The sequence below is a fragment of the Cryptomeria japonica genome, chromosome 3 (assembly GCF_030272615.1).
Source record: "Cryptomeria japonica chromosome 3, Sugi_1.0, whole genome shotgun sequence".
NCBI lineage: Eukaryota > Viridiplantae > Streptophyta > Pinopsida > Cupressales > Cupressaceae > Cryptomeria > Cryptomeria japonica.
In genome coordinates, this window is record NC_081407.1 from 349165362 (window position 1) to 349179360 (window position 13999).

The window sequence follows — 13999 nt, forward strand, 5'->3', positions numbered from 1 at the left end:
TGAGTACTTCACAAAGATAGATCCGAAGAGTGGATATCACCAAATTCAGATTAGAGAAGGAGATGAATGGAAAATAGCCTTCAAAACAAAGGAGGGCTTGTATGAGTGGTTAGTCATTCCTTTTGGGCTAACCAATGTGCCGAACACATTCATGCGGCTCATGAATGAGGTATTGAAAGACTTTTTAAGTAAGTTTGTTATTGTTTACTTGGATGATATTTTGATTTTTAGTAAGATATTGGAAGAGCATATAATGCATATTTTGTAGGGTCTTTGAGAAGTTTAGAAAAGAAAAGTTATCGATTAACCTGAAGAAGTGCAATTTTGTGAAAAAGGAGTTAGTGTACCTGAGATTTGTTGTCTCAGCAGATGGTCTTAAAATGGACCTAGGGAAAGTGAAGGCTATCCTTGAATAGCCTACTCCAAGAAGTGCTACTGAGGTGAGATCTTTTCATGCTCTGGCTAGTTTTTACAAAAAAATTATCAAAAAATTCAATAGTATTTGTGGGCCCCTAACTAAAACAATGAGAGGGGATAGAAAAGAGTTTAAGTGGACAGCGACAGCAACAAGGAGTGTAGATTTGTTAAAAAGAAAAGTTAAAAAGTAACCTATTTTAGCACTTCCAGATTTTAACAAGGTATTTGAGGTAGATTGTGATGCTAGTGGCAATGCCATTGGAGCTATTTTGAGTCAAGACGGAAACCCATTGCTTATTTTAGTGAAAAGTTGAATGATGCCAAACGAAAATATTATGTTTATGAGTAGGAGTTTTATGCTATAGTTCAAGCATTGAGAAACAAGAGATGTCATCTTTTGCCTAAGGAGTTTTTTTTATTTATTGATCATCAAGCTTTACAATATTTGAATAGTCAAGGAAAGTTGAATCAAAGACATTTGAAATGGGTTGAATTTTCGCAGAGTTACACTTTTGTTTTGAAGCATATGAGTGGAAAGTCTAACAGGGTTACAGATGCCTCGAGTAGAAGGCAAAACTTGTTGACGAAGATGCAGATCGAAGTTGTTGGGTTCCATGAACTCAAGTTTGTATCCAAAAGATCCTGATTTTGGAGAGGCTTGGAGAGCTTGCATGAAACCTGTTACTTTAGATAGGACCAAGTGCTTGGATTTTATTATCCAAGATGGGATGTTATTCAAAGGAAGCCAGTTGTGCATTCCAAAGAGTTCCATGAGGGAGAACCTAGTCAAAGAGAAGCATAGTGGAGGATTGGTTGGACACTTTGGTCGAGATAAGACCATTCCTCTTGTCAATGAGCATTATTATTGGCCACAATTGCAGCAAGATGTTAAGAAGTTTGTGCAAAGTTGTAAAGTATGTTAGATGGCAAAAGGGCACTAGACAGAATACAGGGTTGTATCAGTGTTTACCTATACCAAAGAGGCCATGGGAGGATATTAGTATGGATTTTGTTTTTGGTTTACCAAGGACTCAGAGAGGACATGATTCCATTTTTGTGGTCATGGATAGATTCTCGAAGAAGGCACATTTTATTCCTTGTAAGAAGACTAATGATTTTGTTCATGTGGCAGAGTTATTTTTCAGAGAGGTGGTGAGACTACATGGTCTACCGAAGAGTATAGTTTAAGATCGAGACACCAAGTTTGTTGGGTACTTTTGGAGGACATTGTGGAAAAAGTTGAAGACCGATTTGAAGTTCAGTTCAACACACCCTCCACAAATTGTTGAGCAAATTGAAGTGGTAAATAGATGTTTGGGTAACCTGTTGAGATGCTTAGTAGGAGATAAGCCCAAGGGATGGGATTTGATTTTACCACAGGTAGAGTTTGCATACAATAATTTTGTCAATGGTACTAGTAAATCGCCATTCCAGATTGTATACGAAAGTAGTCCTAGAAATGCTTCAAAATTAAGGAAGATGGACAAAGGAGAAAAGAGTAGTGCCAAAGCTGAAGACTTTGTAGAGCACCTGAAGAATTTGCATGAAGTGAGAAAGCATATTAACAAGATGAATATTCAGTACAAGGCTAAGGCAGATCAGAAAAGGAGATATAAGGAATTTCAGATTGGAGAAGAAGTCATGGTTCATTTGAGAAAGGAGAGGTTTCCAATGGGAACATATAACAAGTTGAAGATGAAGAAATTTGGGCCATGCAAAATCCTGAAGAAGCATGATTTAGGAAATGCTTATGAGGTAGAGTTGCCAAGTGGACTTAACATTTCATCTGTCTTTAATATTCCAGATTTGACACAGTATCATGAAGGTGGTATTGAAAAAGAAATAGCAGAAACACAGTGGAATGTTCCAGCAACTACTTCAGAGGAGGAGATAGAAGACATCTTGGATAATCGTGTGGGTAGAAGCACAAGAAACATGCAGTATGAGGAGTATTTGGTCAAGTGGAAAGGAAAGCCTGTTGAAGATTCATCATTGTTGTCTAAAGCAGAGGTTGACCGCCTTGGTTTTCCTCTGAACACCTAAGATGTGACAAGGTCACTTTTCAAATTACCCCAGGTGTATGATGCAGGACAATCCACGGTGGAAGAGAAATCTTGCATCACCCAAAAATATTGTTTATTTGTTAATAAGGGCTATTTTGGGCATATTCTTGGCATATTACAATATAGGAAAATGGGGTACAAAAGTGGTTAGCCTAAAAAGGAGTTGCACTTTCTAGAACATTCTAAGTGGTTAAACTTCACAATATAAAGAAGGCAAATGGGGGCTACAAGGGGACAGTTCCAATAGTGCAGTTTGTGGGTCTGGCTTGCAGATTATTGTAATGAGAATGCCCATGTGGTTGCTACATGTTATTTTCAAAATGTTGTAATTTCATTTCATTGAGATAATAGAAAGCAAGTGTTTCCTCTCTCGCATTTTCTATTTATTTCTCTATTGTTGTTGTGTGTTTGGGTTTATAAGGGGAGTACCCTTCATCATTTACATTGCTGCGCTGCCTTCTAGTGTCCATCTCCTCGATCCAGTATTTTAGTTTTAGGCCTTTTTTCTATCAAATTTTCTTCATCTTTGTATCTTTTACCTTCATTTTTATTTCCAATCCTTCTACCTGAGCAATTGTTTCAAACTTTCAAGTGCTCTTTTCTCTTTTTTTCAGTCCAATTGTCTCTCCAACATAGATGCTTTATGGAGAACGTTATAGTCTTTCAGATGTGCAATTGCTTTCCTTCACTTTACTGTAGCTGTCACATTTTCCATTGGGATTCTTTGAATAAAGACCAACTAACCAACAACACCTTTATTGAATCATCCTTCACATGTTGATCCTTGATGCCATTTTCCTTTAGCTAATATGGTGGTGTCAAAATAATGGCTTTGGGAGATACTCATTGAACAATTCCTTTTCATGCAAATGCATATCTAGATAGTAGACCTAGCATGCATTTGCATTATGTAATTCAGCCAAATGCGTATGTATGTCCTCCAATGCTGTAATTTTTTAATCAAGAGAATACCAATTCTCATCATTTTTGTTCATTGTACTCATGAGTACCATAACTATTAAGTTGCTCGAATAGAAGATCATTATTTTGCTATCTTTTTTTCTTTTGAATATAAAATAGTTTCTGCAAGTTTTCTATTGCATGTGTATTTCATAACTTGGCGATTTACCCACTAGGTTATTGGGTTGTCCTCCATGACACCATTTTGGACCCACAATGCTGATCATCATTATCAAAGCTCAATTTTCATCATATCCTAGAATGAGTATCTAAATTGAGTTTTTCCATGCCTAAAAATATCCATACATAATAGCAAAGGGAAGAAGAACAACTTGACTTTGAATCAAGTCACCATAAGTCTTGCACAAACACCACTGCAAGATTAAGATGGTTAAAACTTAATTCCTAAAGGATATCTTTTAATACCTCTCTAGACATCTAGAAGCTAATTTAACTCACAATAAGCAGCCTCACGCCTTGTAAGCCAAATACTCCAATGCGGAATCAGTAACCCCTACATCAAAGGGAACAACTGATGGAGCCTTTGGCATAACAAAAGTATCCCGCATTGGTGGCATTAAACAAAAAGACAAGGGAAGTGTTGTGTTGTAAACACACACGCTTGATTGGAAATGGGGATCCCTCTTTTTCAATTGTTAGTTTAGTCATCTTGGCTTAGTTTTTCTTAGCTTGGCAATAATTTCACTCACTAACCTTAGATTAGAGGGGTTTCATTTTGTCTTGTCAATCCGGAGAAAGTATTGAATGATCCTTGAAATGAGTTAGAGTGCAAAGTTTTCTCTTTAGAAAGGTATAATCGTGACAAGGAAAATTCCTAGTCAAGGTTAGAAATCGGACCTTGACAAGAAAGAAAAATAAGTAAAATTCTAAAAGCTATTTTTAAATCCTTGGATAAAGTTGAAATTCTCAAGCAAAATCTAGAAAAAGTTCGGATTTTCCTTGATTTATATTTGTCTAGATTGAATTTCCCTTTCAAAATCCATGTTGAAGTTGCAATTTTCATGGAAAATACACGATTAAAATTTGGACTCCACTCAAAATCCATGGATGAGTCGAGTTTCCCCTTCAAAATCTGGAATTGAAATGTGGATTGTTCAAAAAAATCTTTGTTGGAGGATTGGAAATAAAAAATTGAAATGTGAAATCCTAAGTTCAAATAAGGAATTTCTAAGTTAGAATGTAAAATCTGGAGTTGAAGTAAGGAATTCCTAAGTTGAAATTGAAAATCCATCAAGAATCCTTGACTAAGAGGTAAAGACGCCTAGAAATGGATTGGACTAATTAGCACTTGATAGCCCTCATATATGTAGCCCATTGCGGGCTTCTCTCCATCAAAAACTTGTAAGAGGACAACTAGAGGCTCTAAGAACTGCAATGATTGTGAAACATTGTTTTAAGTTAAAACTTTTAAGTTCTAACAATGAACATAAATAAATGTGAACAAAAATAAGCAAATGAAATGGAAATAAGAACAAAAATATAATGGAAAGTTGCTAACACAATCGCCTTGGTCAGTTGCCAAAAGGCATGCTCATCAAAAATCGATCAACCACATCAATCAATGTAGTGGTCTTTGCATATGATGAAATAGACCACTCCTCATTTACAAACATGCATCTCAAAGTGGCCTTGGATTGAAGCAAGGATTGCAACGTGATAAAATTGGTTGCAAGCAGGTAATTCCTGAACGAGCCAACTCTTTCTTACTTGTGAAATTCCTCATAAGGTTGACCCAATTATGATTATATATGTATTTACAAATATTTCTTGTGTGCTCTATGCATGTTTTGATCTAGGAAATTTTGCCAAGATCCTCCAATATGAGGTCAAGGCAGTGAGCAACACAAGGGGTCCAAAACAAGGTGGGGTGCCTCTCCATAAGAAGTCTACTTACAACAACATAATTTGCCGCATTATCTTTGACTATCTGTACTACGTTCTCCTCAACCACCTCGGCCAACACTTCCTCCGAAGCCCCATAAAGAAACTCAGTATTTTTTATGCTTCTTGAAGCATCTATTGACTTTAAGAACACCGTACCACTTGAGAAAGAAAAAAACCAGCGATTCAATAAAATTAAAAATTAAAAATCTGGAACACTAAATCAATGGACTTTAGAAACTACAATTACCTAAGGAAGAAACAAGAAAATTCAATAGTGTTCTACTTATTCTGTCGGTTCAACCATCAATCATGATGGTGCAACCCTTCCTTGTCCATATCTCATGCTACTCATCAATTGTGGCTTAGACATCAGCCACCTTTTAAGATAAAAAAGCACCTTTTGTCTCCTCATCATTAGTGGCTTTGAACCCCACACCACAAACAATAATGGTGTCTATTATATTTTGCCAATAAGGAGACCTAAAACAAATTATATAAACAAAATAAGTATTAAGTTAACATAAAAAATAAATATCTTCAATGCCACATATTCTTAAGTCTTAAAAACAAAAAAATCAATAGACATAAAATCAAAAATTTATTTTAAAACAAAAATAATAATGATTACCTGCCTGCATGGAATGGAATAGAGCACTAGTGCTAGAGATCTCCAATTGCACTTTTTGCAGTGTCATGCTTTTCCTTATTCCAACCTATGCTCTCAAGTGATGGTTAGGAACCTGAAGTCGTGCGTGCAGCAAAATATGAATCTATTTGAGATTTATTTTTATGATTTTGAGGCCCAATACTCACACTCGCGCTAGCACTTCCATTACTCATGGATTGAGGAAATGAACTAATTCAAAAACTCTCTCCACCAATGTTTGCCATTCTTCCCTTTGCTTCCTTTTTAATTCTTTTTTCTCTTCAAAAGCCTCTATTTGCATTTCTACTTCACGTACAACATCAATGGGTGCTTTTGTGCATGGTTTAGCATCATGCATTGGTATTTGTGCATGGTGATACTTCAATGGATTAATACCTCCCCCATTGTATTTTGTTTTGCAATGGAAACATTTTATTTCACCTCTTTTGTCTTGAGGATAGCATGTTTCCAAGCGGGATGCTTTCTACCTAGGATAGACATTATACTTCAAATTTTGGATCAAATTATAAATGAATGGTAAGCTACAATAAACTATAAATAATAAAAAACAAGCATTTACACTTTCTAATAGAATTAAAATAAAATAAGAAAAGAAAAAACTAAGAACAATTAAGGTTTGCAACTTAAGAATTAAGGAAAAAAAATAAAAAACAGCTAGGATCTGATTATCTAGGATTTGTTTTTTTCCCATTAACCTAAAATAAAACAAATGCACCAAAAAACAACATAAAATATGAACTTACCTCTTTAAATTTGCACCAAATTAGTTGTAACCTCCTCCAAATCTTTCTTCAGCTCCTCTAAATACGTCAATGCAAGCTACTAACCTGCCCAGATGATCTTCAATCAATATTTCGCCTTCCATCAACCTGCTGGTTTCTTCTTCAATGGCATACTGCTTTTTTCTTCTCATTGTGCTTGAAAACAATAAGAATGACTTTTGGAGGTAGAAACAACAAATATAAAACCTTACCTTTTGACTAAGACCTTTTTTTTATTGTTTTTAAGTCACTTTTTCGTTTGGTGAGCGGTAGCGTTTTGGGCTCGGGACTCGGCAATTTTGCTAAGCCTGCCAAGACTCTTCCAGCCTCTATCAGACTCAGCAAGTTTGAGTCTAGAGTCCTAGATACTCTGCAAAGGTGCCTTACCTCTAGACTTGGCTAGACTCGGTTAGTCTTGTAGTCTTGTAACACTGTGTTTGGTGCATCAAGAGGTGTCTACCAACAATTGGAAGGAGGTTTCATTTGATTTCAAGTTTTATTTTAGAGGTAAGCTTGAATTTTTTTTGGTTTTCTTGTTTTTTTAACCAAAAACTGCATTTTTCTTTACATTTCGTTTCTTTTTTTATTTTACTTTACTAGATCAAAAAAAGAACCCTAGATGTGTTTGATTTTTCTTTTGAACAAACCCTACATTTTTTTGTATTAGTTTATTAATTATAATTTATAAATCACAATTCACAAATGTTACTTTTGTTTATTTATATGTTATTGCAACATCCTCAAGTTTTTCAAACCATCTATTTCACGATGTTCAAAACCCCAGTTCGAAGGGACCCATGTTGAACTTTTCCCTAGGCAAAAAAGAGGAGGTGAAATGTTCTTTTTGGAAAACATTTTATCATGGAGGAGGCATTATTAGATTGACATACCATCTTGCACACATACTCGCCCATGATGCACGACCATGCCCACACATGCCTCCTAAGGTTGTTCATGAGGTGCAAGTGCAAATAGAAACATTTGAGATACAAAAATAAATGAAAAAGAGGCAAAGGGAGGAGTGGCTTTGCATTGGTGGTAGTGGAGAGTCTTCTTCCATGCCTCCATTTCGTCCTAGTGCTAGTGTTAATGTTGGTAGCGTTGTTGGTGTTTGTGCTTGTGCTTGTGCTAGTGCCAGTGGTAGTGGCAGTGTTAGCCTTGGGCCTAGAATTCTTAAATCTAGGATGGATTCATATTTTGTGCCATGCACTACTCTTGGTTACCAACCGTCACTTGAGAGCATGAGTTGGAACAAGGACATACATGATACAGCTAGACATGCAATTAAAGACTTTTGGTACTATTGCACCATTTCATCCTTTGCAGCCAAGTAATTCTTTTTGTTTGATTGATATAAAATTTATAGCTTGATTCTATCTCTTGAATTTTTATATTTAGAGGTATGTCAAATTCAAATTTAAACTCTCCATTTTAAAATATTAATTTTATTTAATTTATTTGTGACACGTGTTAAGTTTCTTTATTGCCAAAATATGGTACATGCCATAACTATATGTGGGGTGGGTTTCAAAGCCCCTAGTGAAGATGACTTAAAGGGCTCAATTTTGACACAAAAGGTGGCTGATGTAAAAGCCACAATAGAGGAGCAACGTTTGATATGAAGAAGGGTTGCACCATCATGACAGATGGTTGGACCAATAGAAGAAATTGGACACTGTCGAATGTTCTTGTTTCTTCCTCAGGTGATTGTACTTACCTCAATGCATTGATTTAGTGATTATATTTTTAATTTATGCTTTGTTGAATCATTGATTTTGTTTCTTTTTCAGGTGTTACCGTGTTCATGAAATCAATTGATCCTTCAAGACATGCAAAAAATTCCACATACCTTTGTGAGGTTTTAGAGGAATTCCTACTTGAGGTAAGCAAGGAGAATGTAGTGCAAGTGGTGACGAATAATGCAGCAAATTATGTTATATTAGGTAGACTATTTACGGAGAGGCAACCAACATTATTTTGGACTCCATGTGCTACCCATGTCTTGACCTCATATTGGAATATTTTGGCAAGCTTCCATGGACCTAAACATGTGTGAATTCGGCCAAAAATATTTGTAAATTTGTATGCAATCACACATGGGTCCCCAACCTAATGAGACAATACATGGGGCAGAAGGAGTTGACTTCTCTTGGCATAACCAGATTTTCTCCATCACATTACAATCGTTGATTCAATGAAAGGCAGATTTGAGGTGTATGTTTCTTAGTGAAAAGTGGACTTCCTCATCCTATGCTACAACCATTATATAGGTTGATGTGGAATATTGCATTTTTGATGAGCCAGGCTTTTGGGTATCTGTTGCGGAGATCATAAAGGTAAAATGAAAATATAATTCTACATAAGTTTTAATTTTTATTCATATTTTTCTTTTATTTTCTTATTTCATTCAAACTCATGTTAAGTTAATGTTTCACAATAATTGTAGTTCACTAAGCCTTTGGTAGTTCCACGAGTTGTTGATGGGAAGAAGCCAGTAGTGGGCTACATATATGAGGGCATGGATGGGGCTACGGAGGCCATTAGATCCATCTATGTGAGAGTTGAAGGTAAGCAATGTCCCATTTGGATGATAGGAGATGGCATCTCTAGCTCCATGAGCCTCTACATGTAGCTGCTTATTTCCTCAATCCAACATACCAATTCTGCGTTGATTTCAAGACGGATCAAGAGGTTCTGAGTGGGCTCTCCTCAATGATCGAGCGGATGACGCCTAGTAAGAGACCTTTACTCATGCACAAGGAGAGCTCTTTTCTCATCAAACATACAAAGAAAGTTAGACGACATTGCAGCCAGATAAAAATATATATTCAAGGGCATAATTTAAGTTTAAAAATGCAATTAAATTTTCCTCTTTTTATATTATTATTAAATATTGAAACTTAAAATTGGATAATGAGATTGATTTTTTCTTTTTCTTAGCTCAGATAGATGGTGGGAATCACCAAATCTTCAAAGGGTGGAAATTTGCATATAGAGCCAACCATGCAGTGCTTCATTCAGATTGTGAGTGTAATCGGAGTATGTTTGAGCAAATACACTCCAAGAAGTGCAATAGATTGTCCATGGAGAGGTTGAATGATCTAGTCTATGTTCATTACAACCTTCATCTTAGCCACAAATAGATTTTGGGACATGACTCCACGCCCATCATGCTAGAGAAGGTCGATCCAAAATTTGAGTGGATGACTGAGGCTGAGGATCATATCTCTAGTGATGAGCACCTCCATTGGGTTGACTACACAAATGGAGAGGTTGACATTGTAGCCATGGCATAGGAGAAGAATATAGCACGAGCAGACACAACTAATATTGGTGTGGCTGGCACAAAGTCACAGGCAAAGATTATGGCTGCTACACCATTCAGGACCTACCTTAGACGCCTTAGTAGAAAGGATGCAAGCTCCTCTAAGCCATAGACTTCTAATTATTGTTTTGATATTTGTTTGGAACATTTAATGTCATGGATTTCATATCCACGAGTTTTGTATACATTTGACAATATTTATATATCTAAGTGTGTTATTTCCTTCAGGTACAATTTGTGTTTATACTTATGTGATCGATGTATACTTGTGTATATGATCAAATTAGCTTCTATTTGATGATGTTATCATGTCTTTAAAGTTTATTTGATAAAGGGTGCATGAAAGAAGTTTTAAATCCTTAAAAATCTTTGAATTTCTTGGATTTTTCAATTTGCCGAGTCCGAGATCGAGCCCAAATCATGCTTGCCAAGTTCTAGACAAGTTCGAGTCCCACATCTATGTGTATACAAATTGATGATGACGACACACATGAGGGACTAGGTGGGGTTCCATTAACTTAGGCCGTCCCTTATACTGGCACTGGCAGTAACTCAGATTCGAGCTCCAATTTACATACAAATCTGCTAGTTGTATCTGCTGATTTAGATTAGGGACAGCCATATATTTTCTATGTTTTTGTCATTTTATAGTTGAAACTTGCAGCCTTGGGCATTTTGTTATATTTCTTATATAATATGTATGCATATCAACAACGAAAGCATTTAAATTTTGTTAATTTGTTTGCATATCTCATGTGAAATCTCAATTCAAGTCTAATGTTATGTATGAAGTATTTATAATGTTTATGATGAATTCTTTATCAATGTTATAATATGAATATTTGAAATTTCTCTATATTTTTAGAAAATTTCCTATTTTTTAATAGCCATCCCCTGTCATCCCTAATAAATGGCCTAGAAATGCCTCTATACCAGAAACACATCCTGTTGTTCCTTGTTGTCGCCATAAAGACTTGGGGGAGCAAAGTCTAAAACTCTTGTATCCTTCAACTCAAATCCACTTTTATACTTATTTGTTTGATGCATAGTTCACAACCTTGGACTTGCAAACCAAAAAGTTTCAACTCAAGAAAAATTTAGTGAGTACTCAGCAACATAGAAATACTTAAATTTTTGGAAAAAAAACAAATGTATGTAAAATACAACTACAAAATGTATAAAATGATTTTTGGGAGTATCTAGGGTAACCTTAACAGGGTTTAGGAGCAGTGCCCCTTGTGATGTCCAGCAATTATCACAAGAAAAATCACACTAGAAAATTATATATTCAGTGTTTATGCTGCATTTTTGGCACATTTTTTGCCAAGTTCAGTTGCCTATTCCAACATCTGGCAAGTTACCTGCAAAAGCTTGCTGAGTTTTAGTGAGTACTCACCGAATTTTGCTACCACAATTTGCCGAAAAATTGGCTTCTCTAACCTAACCAAGCTTACTCTCTAAGTACTGATTTTGTTAAATAAACTGCAAGTACTCGGCGAATTTTCCAGCTATAGTTTGATGTATACTTGTGTATGAGACAAAGTAGTTTGTAATTGATTAGTTTTCTATAACTCTGAAGTTGATTCAATAAAGAGCATGCAGAGAAATATGTGCTTATACATCATCTTTTTTTTTCAAATTTATGAGTTTGTGTTACACTTACACTTTTGTCCCAAGTCCAAGTTTGAGTCCAAAATCAGCCTATCTAGTCTGTGACAAGTCTGAGTCTGGTAACTATGAGCAAGATGCCCACATTCACAGCAATCCTGCATCCAAAGGGAATGTTTTCTTGGTCAAGAGGTTGTTCTCATCCATATATGTGGGCATAGTTTAGAACCCCGTATTTGAGTCACTTTAGAGGCTGTAACATGTCCTCTGACAGCTGATCCAATTTTCTTTGGACAAGATTTTTGCTTGTACACGAGGTAAGAAAGGCAGTTGGACCTAATCTAGGACAATGCAAGGCACATCTTTAGTAGAGTGAAAGCTAGAGACCAATGTTTAATGAAAAGGCCAGATTTATTGAAAAACTAGTTGCCCTCTCAAAGGATTCTATTTCTCTCAAGTTGTAAGGACAAGATGGTCATAAAATATCCCTTGGCCATCATCATAAAGAGTAATTGAACAGGAAAAGTGTCATGTCCCCTTTCTAGAGTGGACATCAGAGACGGAGTTGTTGGCCTATCATTGGAGTCTCGTAGGCTAGCAGAGGTTGATTGGGACTCATTCAGTGAATACAATGATTGGATTTTGGCTTTACAGGTAGTTTGGAGCCAGTTTGGAGCAGTTCCTAGATTTTAGGGGTATCCCTAAATTTTAGGAGGTCGTGACAGTTGCCAGTCGTGAGGTTATTCGTGACCTTTTAGATGGTTTCAGTTTCAGAAGATTTGGGTGTGTTTCCTAGTTTCTAGGAGCATCCCTAGATTTTAGGGATGAGACTGCCAGTTGATCCATGATTTCCGACTTCAGTCATAGACAGGTGGCAGGTTCCGTTTCAGGCTTTTGGAGTCATTTGAGCCTTCTACAGCTATTTGGGATATATTTTTAATATATTTAAATATTTCCTAAGTTAGCGTTTAATTATTTAAATAAGGCTATGTTTACAGCCATTTTGGAGTAATATGGGGTTTTTGGCCTCATATGGATGCGTATCCCTTGGTGTAATAGCTCGTTGGAAAGGTCTTGGACTTTTCTAAATATTTCTCTTTTGACTCAGATCCTTTCGGTGAACGGATTTCTTTATATTTGAAAAAAGGTCATTTTCTATGCACTTGACAACTTAAAATGAGAAATATAACATTTTAACCCTAAACGCCCCATTGAGTCACTTTTAGGGTTCGAGCTAAGTGGGAAGGTGTTATAAGGAAGTTGAGACCTAATTCTTATTATCTTTTACACATTTTACATCTTGGATTTGAGATTTGGCTCTGGAAGAGCTTTTCAGCATCTGGGACGCCAACCCCAATGCCTTGCCTGTTTGGGACGTAGCCCCCAATACAGTAGTTTGGATTTGTTTGCAGCTTTTAGCATCTTAAAGATTGTACGGCATTTTTTCTGGAGGTTCAGCGATTCTGACAGAGTTCAGCGTGGGGTTTGGGGTTTCTAACCAGTTGGGTGTACTTGGCAGCCGTACGACTGTACCTGGCAGCCACTTTCCTTCCCACGTGCAGCACTTGGAGGGCTGGAATCTTGCCACAACTTCATTCCTGGTTATGTTACTCTTTCAGCATCCAGGTTGGAATTATTCTTGATTGTAATCTTCCTGAAATTATTGGAAATCTTCATCTGGTCAAATATTTGATTTTATATTCAGAAATCTGCCTTGAATTGAATTTGTTTTCACTGTATATGAACTTCATTTTCAGTACTTTGTTCATGTACTTGTACTTCATTATTTACTTGTTGAAAAATCATCAAAATACAAAAAGAATTCAACCCTTCTGCAACTTCTGTCTATTTCTGAAAGAAAATATTAATAAGCAGGAAAAATCAATTTAAATAAATAAAAATTATAGCAAATTGGTAAAAGAGATCCATCAGGGATCTTTCAAAAAGGTTCTTGTTAATATGTGGATTAGAGCATTGTCGTTCAAATTCTAGAGCCTGTGTTCCATCTCATCAAATGGGAAAGAAACTTTAGAAGGCACATCCATTTTTGAGGTAGCAACTTTTTTTTATAAGGAATAGAGTCAAACTGTATGTTTGAAAGAATCCCTTTGAGAGAGCTTTCCACATCTGTAATATTCTTGGAAGGATTTTAATTTTTTGATGTCAATAATTTTGCTGCAGTTGGACTGGTTGGAGCAGACAATAATAGTATTGAGGATTCCATGGCCTCCTAAAGGAACTAATAAGTTCTTAAAACTGCTATTAAGAACCATGTTTTTATGATGAAAGGTGG

The 13999-nt window shown here is 36.1% G+C and overlaps 1 protein-coding gene across 2 annotated transcripts in view; it reads right to left on the reverse strand.

The window, feature by feature from the left end:
• The window catches only part of LOC131076511 (uncharacterized), a 169675-nt gene that overhangs the window by 68525 nt on the left and 87151 nt on the right, over window positions 1–13999 (reverse strand). The window lies entirely within an intron of this gene.